Raw genomic sequence first — 18,655 nt, 5'->3', positions numbered from 1 at the left:
GCGTATGGACCCGACACTTCTTTTACCTCCGTTTTTCCAAGACAGTTTCACGAATAAACATTTCAGGGAAACCCTATGCAATTATCCAAACAAAAATATCTTATTAGAAGTTTTTCATTAAAAAACAAGTTGGTTTTAACATGTGCTCGGAAGTAAGAGCATCTACAACCTGACCGTCCACTTACCCCCTAAACCGGACGGATAGATTTAACATTGCCAGACAAAAAAAAGTCACCCAGCTAGACCCTCAAAATCAAGTCAAACGTTTGGGATGTCCGACGCCCTTCATATTCAGCCCCTATGCGAGGCGGACATAGGATGCCTGGACGCGTACGCCACGTCGAATCTGACATGCCGGTTCGACTCCAAATCCCTCTAATTTAATCAAGGCCACCATATCGCACCCCTGCTCCCACGGTTGCCCCCCCCTTTCCCGGCTTTGAGTCGTCGCCTCCTCATACCTGCGTCTGTGCCGCCACCCTCGTCCGTCGTCCATGGGGGTCCTAGTAGTCGCGAGCAACCCGGAGAAATCTCCCGGAGGGAGCGACGCACCCTATAGCGTGTCCGCGAGCTGCGAGGAAGGAGGCCACGACATGGACTTGATCGTGTTTGCTCCGTCCGCTAGCCCACGAGAAGGTGCCCGCCCTTGATCGCGCCCAACGATGTTCCAACCTTGCAATGGTTGGGCATCCGGATGTCTGGATGTAGGAGGAAGAGGACACCACCGAGGCCATGGCATACAACTCACCGCAACTCTGACGGTCCCAGACAATGCCGAGAAACGTCGACGCTGGGCATGCCCGCATACTGTTCCATGAAATGGCCGACCTAGGCACACAAAGGTAGGTTTTGCTTGTTTTGTTTCTTGCATACACCAGTGGATTGCTTGCTTTGTTTGTCCCATACACATTAATCGGATTAATTTTGGAATGGTTGTTTCATTGTGATGCATATTTTAGGACACATACAAGATGAGCTTGACAAATGAAGGTCAAGAGCGTATACATTATGACTTGGGTGATACCAATTCCCCTTTGTTTTATGTTGGGCAAACATCAGGCACTAAAAAAGGCATCATCTGTGTCCCGACCGAGGGGGTCCTCGCCATATGACCGCCTATATCGGTTCTGCCCTGGGCCAGTTTGGGCAGCTCGTAGCGAATTGCATGAAGATTCCAGAAGACTTGTAGTACACTTTGAAGATAGCAGAGCCATGAAGGATTTTGTCTCCAATGTAGCCGGCCTAGTTATGTAATCCTAGGACCTCCAGTATGTTATATAAGCTGGGGTGGGGCTCGTTGACAGAGCTAAATCCGGCGAGTAGGGGGTCCCGAGCTGGTGATCCTGGTACGATGATAACATGACAAAGAGGGACATAGTGTTTTACCCAGGTTCAGGCCCTCTTGAAGAGGTAAAACCCTATGTCCTGCTTCTAGTGTATTGATTGTGATGGGATACAATGTACATGATGATCTACCTCAAGATTGTATGTGTATGAATCTATCGAATATGAGATCATCTATTGACTAGTCTAGCCTCGGTTTATATAACGTACCAGAGGCCTAGGATTTAGAAGAGTCCTAATCAGCTACATTGGTGGAGAGGAGTCCTCGTCTTGTGTACCAAGTCTTGTGGAATCTTCCTTGTATGCGCCATGGGCTGCCCAAAGTGGTCCATTAGTGAAACTCCACGGGGGTCCTCGGCCCGACCCTCCTAGCCGGGAGACGACATGGTGAGTACCCCCTAGTCCAGAACACCATCACTCGTTGTAGATCATATTCTTACATATACTTTGTACACACTCTGTCGGTACCGTGAATAGTTTGTTCATGGAATCAACTGAGGATGGGCCACAAATAACGCCCTCCCTAGTCAGGGGGAAAATGCCTAAGGAGGAGTTCCAACATAAAGTCTCGTGGTGGCATGCAGATCTTTGACAAAGATCCCGGACATACAAGGTTAGCTCCAAAATCCTCAAGTGACAACCTGAGGTTACGAGCGTATCCGGGAACGAAGCCATCCGACAACGACTATTCCAGCTGACTCCTAGAGAGCTCAGACTGCGGCTCTCCACACGTGGCATGTGGGTTCTGCCTACGCAGGCCTTTTGTGACACGTTGCGAGCAGGCAGCCTCGGCGGCAGAGTTACAGCGGTGCCAGGGTCGAGTCATCTGCTTACCTACCACGAGGATGACACCTGCACCAACGAATAGCATAGCAAGACCAATGCCACCTTGAGCGGCAGTGAAAAGACAGTTGTTCATTCCCGAGAGCCAGAAGACAATGACACTTCATCAAGCATTTATTGCGCATACCCACCTTGTCAGGACAAAGCAGTTTCCCTAGCAACGAAGCCATTGTGGTACCCCTTGAGCTATAAAAGGAGGACCTGGCTACTGAGAACATGGTTGGACACTTGGTAGAACATCGATAGGAGCCATACTACTCTCTTCATTCCCGGAAAAGGATATGTAGCTCTCTGTCCACCAAATAAACCACACACAAAGTAGGAGTAGGGTATTACGCGACCATGCGGCCCGAACCTGGGTAAATCACTATGTCTCATTGTACATTTCTTGTTGGGATAGATCCTCACCTACGCCCCGTCTATGAATCAGCAAGGGACGTTTTCAATCCTTGGTGTCTCACTGTGTTGTGCACACGCGCGACAACACACTCCAACGCAATAAACACAAGCAAGATGTAGAGTATTATCTCCTTCGGAGAACCTCAAGTTGGGTAAACATTGCCTCCTGTTACCACCATGCTAAGTCGCCTAGCTAGGATACCCTACCAAGGGATTTGCTGGATTTAGCTACAACGGTGGTGGCTAAAAGTGCAACTAATCCCCGGGTGGATTTGGTAATTCATAACAACATATAGCTCATTGAACTAATATCCATTCAAGTTAAATATTTCAGAAAGTTCAATGATTGGCATGGCATGGACTAGAGATGTGGACCCCTCAAAATGCTAAGGACAAAGATTGGCAAAAGCTCAAGACTCTTCATTTCTATTTTAGTGATCCAAGATCACATTGAGTCCATAGGAAAGCCAATACTATTAAAAGGGGATGAGGTGTTGCTTAATGGTCTACTTGCTCAAAGTGCTTAGTGATATTGCACCAAAACCCTCAGCCACTTTCTCATTTCCACATTTGTCCAAAACTCAAAGTCAAACTCGGCCCCATCAAAAAGAACTGTCCGGTGCCATCGAGTTCAGTTGACATAGCCACTGCCAGAAACCCTAGACAATTCGGTCACACTGATATGGATCTCGGTCTCACCGAGATGTCCCTGTAAATTCTCTGTTGCCTATTGTAATTATTTCGGTCTCACCGAAATGTGCAATCGGTCCCACCGAGTTTGCTTGACCAACTCTCTATTTGCTCTTTGCTGAAATCGGTCTCACCGAGTTCAAGCAATCGGTTTCACCAAGATGAGGTTTTGCCCTAGCCCTAGCACATCGGCCCCACCGAGTTGTTCCAGTCGGTCCCACCGAGATTCCTAACGTTCACATTTTGAACTGAATCGGTCTCACCGAGTTCTTCTATTCGGTTTGACCGAGTTGGGTCAAATGTGTGTAACGGTTGGATGTTGTGTGGAGGCTATATATACCCCTCCACCCCCTTCTCCATTTGTGAGAGAGCCATCAGAACGTACCTACACTTCCACTAATCATTTTCTGAGAGAGAACCACCTACTCATGTGTTGAGACCAAGACATTCCAATCCAACCACAAGAATCTTGATCTCTACCCTTCCCCAAGTTGCTTTCCACTCAAATCATCTTTCCACCATAGCCAAATCTGTGAGAGAGAGTTGAGTGTTGGGGAGACTATCATTTGAAGCACAAGAGCAAGGAGTTCATCATCAACACGCCGTCTATTACCTTTTGGAGAGTGGTGTCTCCTAGATTGGTTAGGTGTCTGATACGTCTCCATCGTATCTACTTTTCCAAACTCTTTTGCCCTTGTTTTGGACTCCAATTTGCATGATTTGAATGGAACTAACCCAGACTGATGCTGTTTTCAGCAGAATTGCCATGGTGTTATTTTTGTGCAGAAATAAAAGTTCTCGGAATGACCTGAAAATTCATGGAGGATATTTTTGGAATAAATAAAAATATTGGCGAAAGAATCAACAGAGGGGGACCCACCTACTGTCCACAAGGGTGGAGGGCGCGCCCCCTGCCTTGTGGGTCCCCTGGACCTCCACCGACCTCAACTCCAACTCCATATATTCACGTTCGGGGAGAAAAAATCAGAGAGAAGGATTCATCGTGTTTTACAATACGGAGCCGCCGCCACCTCCTGTTCTTCATCGGGAGGTCAGATTTGGAGTCCGTTCGGGGCTCCGGAGAGGGGAAATCATCGCCATCGTCATCATCAACCATCCTCCATCACCAATTTCATGATGCTCACCGCCGTGCATGAGTAATTCCATCGTACCTTGCTGGACGGTGATGGGTTGGATGAGACTTATCATGTAATCGAGTTAGTTTTGTTAGGATTTGATTCTTAGTATCCACTATGTTCTGAGATTAATTGCTATGACTTTGTTATGCTTAATGCTTGTCACTAGGGCCCGAGTGCCATGATTTCAGATCTGAACCTATTATGTTTTCATGAATATATTTTTGTTCTTGATCCTATCTTGCAAGTTATGGACACCTATTACGAGTTATGATCCGCATACCCCAAGGTGACAATAATTGAGATTCTTTCCGGTGATTACCGTAGTTTGAGGAGTTCATGTATTCACTAAGTGCTAATGCTTTGGTCCGGTTCTCTATTAAAAGGAGGCCTTAATATCCCTTAGTTTCCATTAGGACCCCGCTGCCACGGGAGGGTAGGACAAAAGATGTCATGCAAGTTCTTTTCCATAAGCACGTATGAATATATTCGGAATACATGCCTACATCATATTGACGAATTGGAGCTATATCTGTGTCACCCTAGGTTATAACTGTTGCATGATGAATGCCATCCGACATAATTATCCATCATTGATCCATTGCCTATGAGCTTTTCACCTATTGATCTTTGCTACGTTACTTTGTTGTTGCCACTATTACAATTGCTACAAGACTGCTATTGTTACTTTTGCCACCGTTACTGTTACTTCCATACTACTTTGCTACTAAATATTTTGCTACAGATAATAAGTCTTTCAGGTGTGGTTGAATTGACAACTCAGCTGCTAACACTTGAGAATATTCTTTGGCTCCCCTTGTGTCGAATCAATAAATTTGGGTTGAATACTCTACCCTCGAAAACTATTGCGATCCCCTATACTTGTGGGTTATCAAGACCTTTTTCTGGCGCCATTGCCAGGGAGCATAGCTCTATTCTCTGAGTCACTTGGGATTTATATCTGTTGATCACTATGAGGAATTTGAAAGATGCTAGAACCAAGATTTTTCCCTCTACTATGAGGGGAGGTAAGGAACTGCCATCTAGCTCTACACTTGATTCACCTTCTGTTTGAGTAAGCTTGCGACACCTACACATGCTATTGATTCTGATATGTCGCATGTTATTGATGATGCTACTTCTGCTATGAATGATGCTTATGATGCTACTACTTTGCTTGATAAAACTGTGCGACTGGGTGAATTACATGATGAACATCTTGCTAGAGTTAGAACTATTGATTATGCTGAAGATGATGATATTTGTGAAACTGATGAAATTATTGAAACTGAAAACTTTGAGACACCTGATAAGACTAGCTCTCCTAGATATGAACTTCCTGTTATGCCTGAGGGTTATGTTATGGATGGAGAGGTAGCTAGGGAATTTCTTGCTTGCAAGGATAGAGATGATCTTAAGAAATTATTATGCAAGTGGAAAGAAAAGTCTTTGAATGCTAGAATGCAATATGATCCTAAGTTTGTTACTTCACCTATCTTTGTTACTGATAAGGATTATGAATTCTCTATCGATCTTGAGTTAATTACTTTGGTTGAATCTGATCCTTTCCATGGTTATGAATCTGAAAGTGTTGTGGCACATCTTACTAAATTGAATGATATAGCCATCCTATTTGCTCGAGGAAAAAATTCGCTATTACTATATTCTTAAGTTGTTTCCTTTCTCGTTAAAGGGTGATGCTAAGTTATGGTTTAATTCTCTTGCTCCTGGTTGTGTGCGTAGTCCCTACTACTTCTCTGAAAATATTTCCCTGTTCATAACAAACAAGCTGCTTTGAAGGAAATATTTAACTTTGTGCAAATTGAAGAAGAGAGTCTCCCACAAGCTTGGGGGAGGCTTCTCCAATTACTTAATGCTTTTGCCTGATCATCCTCTCAAGAAAAATGAAATGCTTGATATCTTTTATAATGGACTAACCGATGCTTCCAGGGACCACCTAGATAGTTGTGCTGGTTGTGTTTTCAGGGAACGAACTGTTGAGCAAGCTGAATTACTACTGAATAATATATTGAGAAATGATAATGATTGGACACTTCCTGAGCCAACTCCTAAGCCAACTCCGAAGAAAAGAGGAATTCTATTTCTCAGTCCTGAAGATATGCAAGAGGCAAAGGAATCTATGAAAGAAAAAGGGTATTAAAGCCGAAGATATTAAGAATTTACCGCCTATTGAAGAAATACATGATCTTGATAACCCGACACAGGTGGTAGAGGTAAACTCTCTCTATAGATTTGATGAAGGTGATATTCCTCATAATAAGTCTGCTAGTCAATGCTTGGATGAGTTTGATAACTTTATTGTTAAACAAGAAAATTTCAATGCTTATGTTGGTAGACAATTGAAACGTAATGCTTACATGCTTGGCTGCTTGGGTGATTACATCAGTAGAACTATTAATGATCTTAAGATTATTAGTAAGCATGATTCCATAGTTAGAACTCAAGTAGAACAAGTACTTAAGGCACATGATGATTTGCTCAATGAGTTGAATAGTAAGAACAATGATAATGCTGTTAGGGTTATGACTAGAGGTGGTAAAATGAACCAGGAACCTTTTTATCCTGAGAGTCATCCTAAGAGAGTTGAGCAAGATTCTCAAAGAATTAGTACTGATGCACCTAGTCCTTCTAATAAAAAGAAGAGGAAAACTGATAGGACTTTGCATGCTTCTAGTGAACCTGTTATAAACACTCCCGAGAATCCCAATGATATTTCTATTTCTGATGCTGAGACACAATCTGGTGATGAACATGAACCTAGTGCTAATGTTAATGATGATGTTCATGTTGATGCTCAACCTAGTAATGATAATGATGTGGAGGTAGAACCTGTTGTTCATCTTGATAACCCATAATCAAAGAATCAACATTATGATAAGAGAGACTTCGTTGCTAGGAAACACGGTAAAGAAAGAGAACCATGGGTTCAAAAACCCACGCCCTTTCCTCCTAAACCATCCAAGAAAAAGGATGATGAGCATTTTGAGCGCTTTGTTGAAATGCTTAGACCAGTCCTTTTGCATATGCGTTTGACTGATATTCTAAAAATGTCTCCTTATGCTAAGTATATGAAAGATATTGTTACTAATAAAAGAAAGATATTGGAAGCTGAAATTTCCACCATGCTTGCTAATTATACTTTTAAGGGTGGAATACCAAAGAAACTTGGGGATCCAGGAATACCAACTATACCATGCTCCATTAAAAGAAACTATGTTAAAACTGCTTTATGTGATTTGGGAGCCGGTGTTAGTGTTATGCCTTTCTCTCTATATCGTAGATTTGATTTGAATAAGTTAACACCTACTGAAATCTCTTCGCAAATGGCTGATAAGTCAACTGCTATACCCATCGGTATTTGTGAGGATGTGCCTGTTGTGGTTGCAAACGTTACTATCTTAACGGACTTTGTTATTCTTGATATTCCCGAGGACGACAGTATGTCGATCATCCTTGGTAGACCCTTTTTGAATACTGCAGGGGCTGTTATTGATTGCAACAAAGGGAATGTCACTTTTCATGTTAATGGTAATGAGCATACAATACACTTTCCGAAGAAACAACCTCAAGTTCATAGTATCAATTTTATTGGAAAAATTTCAACTATTACTATTGGAGGTTTTGAATTCCCTCTCCCTACTGTCAAAAAGAAATATGATATTCTTATTGTTGGGGACATGCATATCCCCATTAGGTAACCTAGTGTTATTCGAAAATTCTCCGGTTTCATGTTATCCGAAAGAAGTTTGTTAATAAGACTTGATCAACCTTGTTAATGGATGCCTTTTGATGAGCATGATATGGATGAATTTAGAAAGCACAACTTTCTGTACCCACATTTTACTTTCTGTTATTTAGAATAAATAAAGCAAAATTAGTATTATCTGTCTATTTTTTGAATTACCCGTGCAATAAAAAAATGTCCCAAAAATAAAAGTTCTCCAAATGCCCTGAAAATTTAGTATGATTTTTATAGAATATTTTAGAATTTCTGGCACTGAACATGCACCAGGGGGCTACACTAGTGGACCATAAGGGTGGAGGGCGCGCCCTGCCCCCTGGGTGCGCCCCCTGCCTTGTGGGTCCCACGTAGGTGTTGGAAATATGCCCTAGAGGCAATAATAAATTGGTTATTATTATATTTCCTTGTTCATGATAATCGTTTATTATCCATGCTAGAATTGTATTGATAGGAAACTCAGATACATGTGTGGATACATAGACAACACCATGTCCCTAGTAAGCCTCTAGTTGACTAGCTCGTTGATCAATAGATGGTTACGGTTTCCTGACCATGGACATTGGATGTCGTTGATAACGGGATCACATCATTAGGAGAATGATGTGATGGACAAGACCCAATCCTAAGCCTAGCACAAGATCGTGTAGTTTGTTTGCTAAGAGCTTTTCTAATGTCAAGTATCATTTCCTTAGACCATGAGATTGTGCAACTCCCGGATACCGTAGGAATGCTTTGGGTGTACCAAACGTCACAACGTAACTGGGTGGCTATAAAGGTGCACTACAGGTATCTCCGAAAGTGTCTGTTGGGTTGGCACGAATCGAGACTGGGATTTGTCACTCCGTGTAAACGGAGAGGTATCTCTGGGCCCACTCGGTAGGACATCATCATAATGTGCACAATGTGACCAAGGAGTTGATCACGGGATGATGTGTTACGGAACGAGTAAACAGACTTGCCGGTAACGAGATTGAACAAGGTATCGGGATACCGACGATCGAATCTCGGGCAAGTACTATGCCGCTAGACAAAGGGAATTGTATACGGGATTGATTGAATCCTCGACATCGTGGTTCATCTGATGAGATCATCGAGGAGCATGTGGGAGCCAACATGGGTATCCAGATCCCGCTGTTGGTTATTGACCGGAGAGTCATCTCGGTCATGTCTGCGTGTCTCCCGAACCCGTAGGGTCTACACACTTAAGGTTCGGTGACGCTAGGGTTGTAGAGATATTAGTATGCGGTAACCCGAAAGTTGTTCGGAGTCCCGGATGAGATCCAGGACGTCACGAGGAGTTCCGGAATGGTCCGGAGGTAAAGATTTATATATGGGAAGTCTTGTTTTGGTCGCCGGAAAAGTTTCGCGCATTATCGGTATTGTACGGGGAGTGCCGAAAGGGGTCCGGGGGTCCACCAAGGGGGTCCACCAGCCCCGGGGGGCCACATGGGCTGTAGGGGTGTGCGCCTTGGCCTATATGGGCCAAGGGAACCAGCCCCAAGAGGCCCATGCGCCAAGAGATAAGGGAAAGGGAGAGTCCTAAAGGGGGAAGGCACCTCCGAGGTGCCTTGGGGAGGATGGACTCCTCCCTGGCCGCACCCTTCCTTGGAGGAAGGGCCAAGGCTGCGCCCCCTCTCCCTTGGCCCTATATATAGTGGGGGGGGAGGGAGGGCAGCAATACCTAAGCCCTGGCGCCTCCCTCTCCCTCCCGTGACACATCTCCCTCCTCCCGCAGCGCTTGGCGAAGCCCTGTTGGAATCCCGCTACTTCCACCACCATGCCGTCGTGCTGCTGGATCTCCATCAATCTCTCCTCCCCCCTTTCTGGATCAAGAAGGAGGATACATCGCTGCTCCGTACGTGTGTTGAACGCGGAGGTGCCGTCCGTTCGGCGCTAGGATCATCGGTGATTTGGATCACGACGAGTACGACTCCATCAACCCCGTTCTCTTGAACGCTTCCGCTCGCGATCTACAAGGGTATTTAGATGCACTCCTTCCCTCTCATTGCTAGTAAACTCCATAGATTGATCTTGGTGATGCGTAGAAAATTTTGAATTTTTGCTACGTTACCAAACAATGGCATCATGAGCTAGGTCTATGCGTAGTTTCTATGCACGAGTAGAACACAAAGTAGTTGTGGGCATCGATTTTGTCAATTTACTTGCCGTTACTAGTCTTATCTTGATTCGGCGGCATCGTGGGATGAAGCGGCCCGGACCGACCTTACACGTACACTTACGTGAGACAGGTTCCACCGACTGACATGCACTAGTTGCATAAGGTGGCTAGCGGGTGTCTGTCTCTCCCACTTTAGTCGGATCGGATTCGATGTAAAGGGTCCTTATGAAGGGTAAATATAAATTGGCATATCACGTTGTGGCTTTTGCGTAGGTAAGAAACGTTCTTGCTAGAATCCCATAACAGCCACGTAAAACATGCAACAACAATTAGAGGACGTCTAACTTGTTTTTGCAGGGTATGCTATGTGATGTGATATGGCGAAAATGATGTGATGAATGATATATGTGATGTATGAGATTGATCATGTTCTTGTAATAGGAATCACGACTTGCATGTCGATGAGTATGACAACCGGCAGGAGCCATAGGAGTTGTCTCAATTTATTGTATGACCTGCGTGTCAATGAAAACGCCATGTAATTACTTTACTTTATTGCTAACCATTAGCCATAGTAGTAGAAGTAATAGTTGGCGAGACAACTTCATGAAGACACAATGATGGAGATCATGATGATGGAGATCATGGTGTCATGCCGGTGACAAAGGTGATCATGCCGCGCCTCGAAGATGGAGATCAAAAGGCGCAAGATGATATTGGCCATATCATGTCACTTTATGATTTGCATGTGATGTTTGTCATGTTTACATCTTATTTGCTTAGAACGGCGGTAGTATAAATAAGATGATCCCTCACTAAAATTTCAAGAGATGTGTTCCCCCTAACTGTGCACCGTTGCGAAGGTTCGTTGTTTCGAAGCACCACGTGATGGTCGGGTGTGATAGATTCTAACATTCGAATACAACGGGTGTTGACGAGCTTAGCATGTACAGACATGGCCTCGGAACACATGCGAAACACTTAGGTTGACTTGACGAGCCTAGCATGTACAGACATGGCCTTGGAACACAAGAGACCGAAAGGTCGAACATGAGTCGTATAGTAGATACGATCAACATGGAGATGTTCACCGATGATGACTAGTCCGTCTCACGTGATGATCGGACACGGCCTAGTTTGACTCGGATCATGTATCACTTAGATGACTAGAGGGATGTCTATCTGAGTGGGAGTTCATTAATCAGATGAACTTAATTATCATGAACATAGTCAAAAGGTCTTTGCAAATTATGTCATAGCTTACGCTTTAGTTCTACTGTTTAAGATATGTTCCTAGAGAAAATTTAGTTGAAAGTTGATAGTAGCAATTATGCGGACTGGGTCCGTAAACTGAGGATTGTCCTCATTGCTGCACAGAAGGCTTATGTCCTTAATGCACCGCTCGGTGTGCTGAACCTCAGCGTCGTCTGTAGATGTTGCGAAACATCTGGCATACACATTTTGATGACTACATGATAGTTCAGTGCGTAATGCTAACGGTTTAGAATTGTAGCACCAAAGACGTTTTTGAAACGTCGCAGAACATATGAGATGTTCCGAAGACTGAAATTGGGATTTCAGACTAGTGCCCACGTCAAGAGGTATGAGACCTCTGACAAGTTTCTTAAGCCTGCAGACTAAGGGAGAAAAGTTCAATCGTTGAGCATGTGCTCAGATTGTCTGAGTACTACAATCGCTTGAATCGAGTGGGAGTTAATCTTCCAGATGAGATAGTGATGGTTCTCCATAGTCACTGCCACCGAGCTATTAGAGCTTCGTGATGAACTATAACATATCAGGGATAGACATGATGATCCTTGAGGAACTCGCGATGTTTGACACCGCGAAAGTAGAAATCAAGAAGGAGCATCAATTGTTGATGGTTAGTAAAACCACTAGTTTCTAGAAGGGCAAGGGCAAAAGGGATACTTCATGAAACAGCAAATCATTTGCTGCTCTAGTGAAGAATCCGAAGGTTAAACCCAAACCCGAGACTAAGTGCTCCTGTAATGAGGGGAACGGTCACTGAAGCAGAACTACCCTATATACTTGGTAGATGAGAAGGCAGGCAAGGTCGACAGAAGTATATTGGATATACATTATATGAATGTGTACTTTACTAGTACTCCTAGCAGCACCAGGGTATTAGATACCGGTTCGGTTGCTAAGTGTTAGTAACTCGAAATAAAAGCTGCGGAATAAATGGAGACTAGCTAAAGGTGAGATGACGATGTGTGTTGGAAGTGTTTCCAAGGTTGATGTGATCAAGCATCGCATGCTCCCTCTACCATCGAGATTGGTATTTGCGTTGAGCATAAACATGATTGGATTATGTTTATCGCAATACAGTTATTCATTTAAGGAGAATAATGGTTACTCTGTTTATTTGAATAATACCTTCAATGGTCTTGCACCTAAAATGAATCTCGATCGCAGTGATACACATGTTTGTGCCAAAAGATATAAAATAGTGATGATAGTACCACATACTTGTGGCACTGCCATTTGAGTCATATTGGTATAGAACACATGAAGAAGCTCCATGTAGATGGATCTTTGGACTCACTCGTTTTTGAAAAGATTGAGACATGCGAACCATGTCTATTAGTATATATGCATGAAGAAACTCCATACAGATGGATCGTTTGGACTCACTTGATTTTGAATCACTTGAGACATGCAAATCATACCACATGGGCAAGATGACTGAAAGGCCTCGTTTTCAGTAAGATGGAACAAGAGAGCAACTTGTTGGAAGTAATACATTTGATGTGTGCAGTCCAATGAGTGCTGAGGCACGCAGTGGATATCGATATGTTCTTACTTCACAGATGATTTGAGTAGATGCTGAGTGTATTTACTTGATGAAACACAAGTCTGAATTATTGAAAGGTTCAAGTAATTTCAGAGTGAAGTTGATGATGGTCGTGACAAGAGGATAAAATGTCTATGATATGATCATAGAGATATCTGAGTTACGAGTTTGGCACACAATTAAGACATTGTGGAAAGTGTTTCACAGTTAATACCGCCTGGAACACTACAATGTGATGGTGTGTCCGAACATCATAATTGCACCCTATTGGATATGGTGCATACCATGATGTCTCTTTACCACTATCGTTTATGGGTTAGGCATTAGAGACAACCGCATTCACTTTAAATAGGGCACCACGCAATTCCGTTGAGACGACACCGTTTAGAGAAACCTAAGTTGTCGTTTCTTAAAAGTTTGGGGCTGCGATGCTTATATGAAAAAGTTTCAGGCTAATAAGCTCGAACCCAAAGTGGATAAATGCATCTTCATGGAATACCCAAAACAGTTGGGTATACCTCCTATTTCAGATCTGGAAGCAAAAGTAATTGCTTCTAGAAATGAGTCCTTTCTCGAGAAAAAGTTTCTCTCGAAAGAATTGAGTGGGAGGAGGGTGGAGACTTGATAAGGTTATTGAACCGTCACTTCAACTAGTGTGTAGCAGGGCACAGGAAGTTGTTCCTGTGGCACCTACACCAATTGAAGTGGAAGCTTATGATAGTGATCATGAAACTTCGGATCAAGTCACTACCAAACCTCGTAGGACGACGAGGATGCGTACTACTTCAGAGTAATGCGTAATCCTGTCTTAGAAGTCATGTTGTTGGACAACGATGAACCTATGAGATGTGGAGAAGCGATGTTGGGCCCGGATTCCGACGAATGGCTCGAGGCCATGAAATCCGAGATAGAATCCATGTATCAGAACAAAGCATGGACTTTGGTGAACTTGCCCGATGATCGGCAAGCCATTGAGATAAATCGATCTTTAAGAAGAAGACGGACGTGGACGGTAATGTTACCGTCTATGAAGCTCGACTTGTGGCAAAGAGTATTTTCACAAGTTCAAGGAGTTGACTACGATGAGATTTTCTCATCCGTAGCGATGCTTAAGTCCGTCGGAATCATGTTAGCATTAGCTGCATTTATGAAATCTGGCAGATGGATGTCAAAAACAAGTTTCCTTACCAGTTTTCGTAAGGAAAGGTTGTATGTGATACAATCAGAAAGGTTTTGTCGATCCTAAGGATGCTAAAAGGTATGCTAGCTCCAGCGATCCTTCCATGGACTAGAGCAAGCATCTCGGAGTCAGAATATACGCTTTGATGGAGTGATCAAAGTTTTTGGGTTTATACAAAGTTTGTTAGAAACTTGTATTTACAATAAAGTGAGTGGGAGCGCTACAATATTTCTGATAAGTATATGTGAATGACATATTGTTGATCCGAAATGATGTAAAATTTCTGGAAAGCATAAAGGGTTGTTTGAAAGGAGTTTTTCAAAGGAAGACCTGGATAAAGCTGCTTACATATTGGGCATCAAGATCTATAGAGATAGATCAAGACGCCTGATGATACTTTCAAAGAACGCACACCTTGACATGATTTTGAAAGAGTTCAAAATAGATCAGCAAAGAAGGAGTTCTTGGCTGGGTTACAAGGTGTGAGTATTGAGTAAGACTCAAGACCTGACCACAGCAGAAGAGAGAGAAAGGACGAAGGTCGTCCCCTATGCTTTAGACGTAGGCTCTACAGTATGCTATGCTGTGTACCGCACATGAAGTGTGCCTTGCCATGAGTTGGTCAAGGGGAACAATGGTAATCCGGGAATGGATCACATGACAGCGGTCGAACTTATCCTTAGTATCTAGTGGACTAAGGAATTTTCTCGATTATGGAGGTGAAAAGGAGTTCGTTGTAAAGGGTTACGTCGATGCGAACTTTGACACTAATCCGGATGACTCTGAGTAGTAAACCGGATTCGTATAGTAGAGCAGTTATTTGAAATGGCTCCAAGTAGCGCGTGGTAGCATCCACAAGATGACATAGATATTCGTAAAGCGCACACGGATCTGAAAGGTTCAGACCCGTCGACTAATAACCTCTCTCACAAGCATAACATGATCAAACCAGAACTCATTGAGTGTTAATCGCATAGTGATGTGAACTAGATTGTTGACTCTAGTAAACTCTTTGGATGTTGGTCACATGGTGATGTGACCTGTGAGTGTTAATCACATGGTGATGTGAACTAGATTATTGACTCTAGTGCAAGTGGGAGACTGTTGGAAATATGCCCTAGAGGCAATAATAAATTGGTTATTATTATATTTCCTTGTTCATGATAATCGTTTATTATCCATGCTAGAATTGTATTAGTAGGAAACTCAGATACATGTGTGGATACATAGACAACACCATGTCCCTAGTAAGCCTCTAGTTGACTAGCTCGTTGATCAATAGATGGTTACGGTTTCCTGACCATGGACATTGGATGTCGTTGATAACGGGATCACATCATTAGGAGAATGATGTGATGGACAAGACCCAATCCTAAGCCTAGCACAAGATCGTGTAGTTTGTTTGCTAAGAGCTTTTCTAATGTCAAGTATCATTTCCTTAGACCATGAGATTGTGCAACTCCCGGATACCGTAGGAATGCTTTGGGTGTACCAAACGTCACAACGTAACTGGGTGGCTATAAAGGTGCACTACAGGTATCTCCGAAAGTGTCTGTTGGGTTGGCACGTATCGAGACTGGGATTTGTCACTCCGTGTAAACAGAGAGGTATCTCTGGGCCCACTCGGTAGGACATCATCATAATGTGCACAATGTGACCAAGGAGCTGATCACGGGATGATGTGTTACGGAACGAGTAAAGAGACTTGCCGGTAACGAGATTGAACAAGGTACCGGGATACCGACGATCGAATCTCGGGCAAGTACTATGCCGCTAGACAAAGGGAATTTTATACGGGATTGATTGAATCCTCGACATCGTGGTTCATCCGATGAGATCATCAAGGAGCATGTGGGAGCCAACATGGGTATCCAGATCCTGCTGTTGGTTATTGACCGGAGAGTCGTCTCGGTCATGTCTGCGTGTCTCCCGAACCCGTAGGGTCTACACACTTAAGGTTCGGTGACGCTAGGGTTGTAGAGATATTAGTATGCGGTAACCCGAAAGTTGTTCGGAGTCCCGGATGAGATCCCGGACGTCACGAGGAGTTCCGGAATGGTCCGGAGGTAAAGATTTATATATGGGAAGTCTTGTTTTGGTCGCCGGAAAAGTTTCGCGCATTATCGGTATTGTACCGGGAGTGCCGAAAGGGGTCCGGGGGTCCACCAGCCCCGGGGGGCCACATGGGCTGTAGGGGTGTGCGCCTTGGCCTATATGGGCCAAGGGCACCAGCCCCAAGAGGCCCATGCGCCAAGAGATAAGGGAAAGGGAGAGTCCTAAAGGGGGAAGGCACCTCCGAGGTGCCTTGGGGAGGATGGACTCCTCCCTGGCCGCACCCTTCCTTGGAGGAAGGGCCAAGGCTGCGCCCCCCTCTCCCTTGGCCCTATATATAGTGGGGGGAGGGAGGGCAGCAATACCTAAGCCCTGGCGCCTCCCTCTCCCTCCCGTGACACATCTCCCTCCTTCCGCAGCGCTTGGCGAAGCCCTGTTGGAATCCCGCTACTTCCACCACCACGCCGTCGTGCTGCTGGATCTCCATCAACCTCTCCCCCCCCCCTTGTTGGATCAAGAAGGAGGAGACGTCGCTGCTCCGTACATGTGTTGAACGCGGAGGTGCCGTCCGTTCGGCGCTAGGATCATCGGTGATTTGGATCACGACGAGTACGACTCCATCAACCCCGTTCTCTTGAACGCTTCCGCTCGCGATCTACAAGGGTATGTAGATGCACTCCTTCCCTCTCGTTGCTAGTAAACTCCATAGATTGATCTTGGTGATGCGTGAAAATTTTGAATTTTTCCTACGTTACCAAACAGTAGGCCCCCCTCACTTATTCCAGCACCCATCCACTTCGTCTTCCTCCAGAAAAAATCATCCCGTTGCTCAAACCCGTGTTCTTGCTCATCTTGCCGCCATTTTCGATCTCCTTGTGCAAAGATCTATTTGCAAAACTGTTTTGGGGGATTGTTCTTCGAGAGGAGAAGACCACGATGAAAATGTTGAGTAGCTCTCATATGCACTATTGTTGATCTAACAAAGAGCCCATATTACTGTTGGAAATATGCCCTAGAGGCAATAATAAATGGTTATTATTATATTTCTTTGTTCATGGTAATTGTCTATTATTCATGCTATAATTGTATTGTCCGGAAATCGTAATACATGTGTGAATACATAGACCACAACCTGTCCCTAGTAAGCCTCTAGTTGACTAGCTCGTTGATCAACAGATAGTCATGGTTCCCTGACTATGGACATTGGATGTCATTGATAACGGGATCACATCATTAGGAGAATGATGTGATGGACAAGACCCAATCTTAAGCATAGCATAAAAGATCGTGTAGTTTCGTTTGCTAGAGCTTTTCCAATGTCAAGTATCTTTTCCTTAGACCATGAGATCGTGCAACTCCCGGATACCGTAGGAGTGCTTTGGGTGTGCCAAACGTCACAACATAACTGGGTGACTATAAAGGTGCATTACGGGTATCTCCGAAAGTGTCTGTTGGGTTGGCACGGATCGAGACTGGGATTTGTCACTCCGTGTGACGGAGAGGTATCTCTGGGCCCACTCGGTAATGCATCATCATAATGAGCTCAATGTGACTAAGGTGTTAGTCACGGGATCATGCATTGCGGTACGAGTAAAGAGACTTGCCGGTAACGACGAACAAGGTATTGGGATACCGACGATCGAATCTCGGGCAAGTAACATACCGATTGACAAAGGGAATTGCATACAGATTGATTGAATCCTCGACACCGTGGTTCATCCGATGAGATCATCGTGGAACATGTGGGAGCCAACATGGGTATCCAGATCCCGCTGTTGGTTATTGACCGGAGAGGCGTCTCGGTCATGTCTGCATGTCTCCCGAACCCGTAGGGTCTACACACTTAAGGTCCGGTGATGCTAGGGTTGTAGAAATATATGTATGCGGAAACCCGAAAGTTGTTCGGAGTCCTGGATGAGATCCCGGACGTCACGAGAGGTTCCGGAATGGTCCGGAGGTGAAGAATTATATATAGGAAGTCAAGTTTCGGCCACCGGGAAAGTTTCGGGGGTTACCGGTATTGTACCGGGACCACCGGAAGGGTCCCGGGGGTCCACCGGGTGGGGCCACCTATCCCGGAGGGCCCCGTGGGCTGAAAGTGGAAGGGAACCAGCCCTTAGTGGGCTGGGGCGCCCCCCTTGGGCCTCCCCCCATGCGCCTAGGGTTGGGAACCCTAGGGGGGGAGCTTCCCCCTTGCCTTGGGGGGCAAGGCAACCCCTTCCCCCCTTGGCCGCCGCCCCCCCTTGGAGATCCCATCTCCCAGGGCTGGCGCACCCCCCCAGGGGCCTATATAAAGGGGGGGGGGGAGGGAGGG

Source organism: Triticum aestivum, chromosome 4D (assembly GCF_018294505.1).
Source record: "Triticum aestivum cultivar Chinese Spring chromosome 4D, IWGSC CS RefSeq v2.1, whole genome shotgun sequence".
Classification (NCBI taxonomy): domain Eukaryota; kingdom Viridiplantae; phylum Streptophyta; class Magnoliopsida; order Poales; family Poaceae; genus Triticum; species Triticum aestivum.
This window is presented reverse-complemented; position numbering follows the sequence as displayed.